At 41.0% G+C, this 4,649-nt stretch overlaps 1 long non-coding RNA gene across 1 annotated transcript; it reads right to left on the minus strand.

Annotated features, from left to right (window-relative positions):
• Positions 1-2,756: 2,756 nt before the first annotated feature.
• LOC107281172 (uncharacterized) lies at positions 2,757-4,388 on the minus strand. Its single transcript, XR_010741834.1, has 3 exons — positions 4,163-4,388; positions 3,372-3,423; positions 2,757-3,212 (listed from the first exon to the last, which is right to left on the minus strand). It is a non-coding gene; the product is annotated as an uncharacterized lncRNA (long non-coding RNA).
• Positions 4,389-4,649: the final 261 nt, after the last annotated feature.

Here is a 4,649-nt window from a genome sequence, read left to right on the forward strand (position 1 = left end):
CGAAAGTATATACTGTATCTTCGTATATACCGAAAGTATATACCGTACGTACGTGCCATTACTAGCGAAACCATCTTTTGTCAGGTTGGCCAAAATCCACAATAGCCCCAATTTAAATAGGAACCGGGACTATCATGATTTTAGGGCACGGATAAAGTTAGGGGATAGACGGGAAAATGTAATTACCCGCCTATCTTGAGAGTGAGCTCAAAAGACAAATGCCAAAGTCAATAAATGTACTTTTTCTATATTGAACTCGTCTCATGCTTACAAGATCTTTTGGCTTAAATAGTGTTCAACCGTATGTCCAAGATTTACAAGTTTGCCATTACATGCTTATATGAAGTTACCATTTTACCCCTATAAAGTTTATGACCTATATGGGCATTTTGGCACATTCTGGTGGTCCCTAGTGACATTTGGTGCCAACTGGTGACAGTGCAAGTTGAGGTGGTCCCATGGTACTTTCCAAAGTAGACCATTTGCTGGATGGCACTTTTCCTCAACTTCATGTGCTTGAGTGAGATCACCAGTGCCGGGGCTCGAACACGTTCTCCCACCTTTCAAGCTCCTTGTCACCTTAACTTGTCTGAAACACGGCTTCATTAGTGATGTTAGTTTGAGCAAGTAACTTTACTCAAATGCATTTTCCTTGGGACGAAACCTTTATGGTGAATACAGATTCCCAGACCTAAAACTACTTTTTGGGTGGAAACTTCATTCGAGCCAATAATTGACTCGAACACATTTTTCTTCTTGACATATGTTTTCGGCCTGGCATGGGGGATGGTATTTACCCCCTGCTACAACAAGGACTAAAGAATATCATTCGTCCCGGTTCAAAAGGTCAGGGGTACTTTTTGGTCTTTAGTGTTACCAACCGGGATTAAAGATTATTTTTAGTCCTGGTTCAAAACATGGCATGCGGTGTCAGCACCCCTTCATTATTTTTAGTACCGGTTGAGATAACACCAACCGGGACTAAAGATCTATTTTTAGTCCTGGTTGTTAAACAATCGGGACTAAAAATCGGCCCCAAGACGCGCGATACTCGTCCGCTCACGTCCTTCCTTGATACTTCCACCTTATCTCCTTTCTCCTCCTCTCCTCCCCCTCATTCACTCACCCCCGTTACCCCTCCCCTCTCCTCCCCTCTTCTCCTCCGGCCCCCTCCCCTCCCGTCTCCTTCCCCTCCTCCCCTCCCCTCCCCTCCGGCTCCCTTCCGGCGGGCGGCGGCGCCCAGGCAGCATGCGACGGCGGAGCGAGCCGGCCACGCGGCGCGGCGGCCCACGCGGGGGCGGTGGCGCGAGGGGTGCGAGGGCGGCGGCGGCCTCCCCTCCGCCGGATCCGAGAGGGGAGGCGGCCGGGCGGTGGCGCCGAAGCGAGCTGGCCGGGCTGTAGCCGGCGGAAGGCGGGAGGCCGGCGGCGGCTGTGGAGTTGATTCATAGTGAATGATTTGTAATTTTTTTCTTTTGTTGATTTGGGGATGATTTTTTGATTGATTTGTGGATTGTGGATGGGCATGTATTGTGGATGGTTGTGTATGATTTGTGGATGGTTTTTTGTGGATGATTATGTATGATTTGTGCGGATTTGGGTGTGATAGCGATTGTGGTCGTGGTGCAAACATCATAAAAACAATGGAAATAAAAAGAAAAAAAAATCCTTTAGTCCCGGTGAGTAACATCTCCTTTAGTCCCAGTTGGTGACTAAAGATTGATCTTTAGCCCCGGGTATTTAAATCGGGATTAAAGATAGCGATCTTTAGTCTCGAATTCATAGTCCTAGTTGGCTACCTGAGACTAGAAAGTGTTTGTGCAACACTGTGTTCTTGTTAATTGGGGAGTGCGTTACTTTACGTACTACTCATGCAAAGAACAGTATCACGCAAGTCAGACATGTAATTAATTAATATATTCTATAAATACGTAAACTTATTATTCTTGAGTTTTCAGGTCATAGTTTACATATAACTAACATAGTAGGCCGTGCAAATTGTGTGGCTATCATCTTTATGTTTTGTCTCATATAACTAGCAAAAGTGCCCGTGCGTTGCAACGGGAAGTGTAAAGACCGGAAAATTGAGGAAAGGTTGAGAAATATTTACATTATGTAATTAATTGAAATACAAATTTCCTGAAATATCTGGGTATTTTTTAAGTAGGTAGGTGTATAATTAAATTAGTTCACAAGTAAAGTAAGTGTGAGAAATAAAATGATATGGTTGGAATTAATTTTATTAAATTCCCCATGATTAATTACGCTCTTTGGAATTTTATTGGAATTTCTAGAACTTAATTGCTAATTTTGATAATACAAACATCATTTCAACATTTATTTAAATAAAAATTTAAATAGAAATATTCCTTTCTCTCTAGGCCATTTTCAGCCCATTTTATTCGAAAGGATTTTTTTGACAAACTAGTTGGGTGCCCATGCGTTGCAATGGGAAGAAAAATATGCATCAATTTCAAATCACCAGGTAAAATGATGTTACATAAGTATTAAGTATAATTTCATTGCAACGGGAAACCTTGATATAACAAAAACAACTATGTCCATTCTTTATATTTTGTTCATACGGAGTACATTACCAACGAGAACAAAAAAAGTTTCTGCAAAGACAACTTTGTATCGACATTGTAGGTTGCTGAAAAAAAAATCTGTGTTACTTTGTTTCTTCTACAGCTTGATCTGGTTTGATAGAAGAAAAATACAAAATGTAAACAGCAATGGAATCTGTGAGAAACTGAACATCATTCGAAATAGCGTCAGCCCACTCAAGCAAACTGTGTTAGTACATAAAAATGTTTGCAGTTCAGAGCAAACTTAAAAACATTTCCCCTAAATACATAAATGAAATCATACTATCTAACATAGAAACAAGTCTCTACATATCACTTGCATTAGTACAATGGATTCAATTGATTCCCTTAATTTTCAATGCAAGCGTCCGGCAAAGAGACATCAAGGTGGTGCACAGGGACAGCAAACAGACCCAAATTCACATGCACTTCATAATTATACATCTAACATGATATAATTCTGCGTCTTGACTCGCTATACTGATAAATCAAATCAGTAGGGCATAAACCACTTTACCCTGTGCACCTAACACAGATGGTAAGATCACTTCTTTTTGTATATAGAAATTAGAAAGTTACCTTTCTCTTGGTCTTTGGTAATGTCCACTTCTCCAAATAAACTTACAACTGTGTCAGAAGAAAGCAAAAAAGGCATATAAGGATTTAGTTTTTCTAAATTTTTTCAACAGCATGTACATTCTTTCCAGTGTTTTCCCCAAACTGATAGTTAGGTGTCCATGCTTAATTTACAATCACAATATTTCCAAGAGTTGCTTGATGAAATACCTGCGCGCCGTGGATTTCCCTAAATCGTCATAGCTCCTATGATACCACTTCCCTGCATGTATAATAAATTTAAATATATTCTCCACAAACTAAATGCAGCTATGTACCCCTATAAGAGAAACTAAGGATGGCTTTTATAAAAAAAAGAAACCAAAAACCGCATACTGATGATCTTTAAATAAATAAAACATTGTATGGAAGCACACACAACATTGGTGATGTCTGCTAATGCACAAGTAGCTTTAACTATAAGTGCGCATAGGGTCTCATATCACATTAGGAAAAGAGCAACTTTCATATATAAACAGATGGAATCACATTTTTGGCCCCATCAGGGAATGGCAAACACTAAATCAGGGCCAGGCTCTGAAAGATATATGGCTGCCCTGACAAAACATGCCGTTGCCAGTTGCCGAACTCCAAATTAGGTGCTTACAATTTACAAGATCAAAACTGATTGCTCTATCGGAACTATGGACAGCACAGATAAAATAATCCATGAGTGGCATTTTACTGGGTTAAAGAAGCCGATGTTGGATGAGCAGGTGTGATTCACTGTATCATTGGGGATTTCGACACTGGATTCTAAAGTTTTTCCATGAACAGAGTGGCAGATTGTTTCTGCGGCATTCAATCGAACACCTCATGTGCATGGGCAAAATAGCCTTACTCGTTCATTGCAATCAAAATCAAATGGGCAGTAGAAGTCAAAATAGTTTGCTCATCACAATCAAAATCAAATCGGAAGGGAGAAGAGATTGAAAGACAACAATAGAGAAAACTTGCTGTACAGCTCTGCTGGCCTCAAACCACATCTCCGCTTGGTCTCGGCATTGTAGCAGCGTGAACCCCTTTCCTCAACGCTCGGGAAGAAGATGTCGACGACCGTGGCGGAGGTGACGGCTGAGGGGATAAGCGACGAAGCAGAGGAGGCGAGCGGCAGGCGATGTAGTGCGGAGGCGACGAAGAGAAATCGGGCGTCTGTTAAAGGAAGACGTGGGTTAAAATGTTAAACATGTGATCCGAATTTTGGGCCCATAATATATTCGGATTAGTTTTTTAGTAGGAGTTTCTATTAGGTGTCTTTCTTTTATCCTCTATATATACTTTCGTAAGCCGTACGGGAAGGGTGACGTTCCCATTGTGATTCCTCTACGTTTGTAATCAACATCTTTATAGTGGTTATTGTCGGTCGGCGCATGTGGTTTTCTCCGTAAGGGTTTTTCACGTAAAATTCGTGTCTCTGTTGTGTATCTATATTTATAATAAGTGGTATCA

The sequence above is a fragment of the Oryza sativa genome, chromosome 6 (genome assembly GCF_034140825.1).
Source record: "Oryza sativa Japonica Group chromosome 6, ASM3414082v1".
NCBI classification, from domain to species: domain Eukaryota; kingdom Viridiplantae; phylum Streptophyta; class Magnoliopsida; order Poales; family Poaceae; genus Oryza; species Oryza sativa.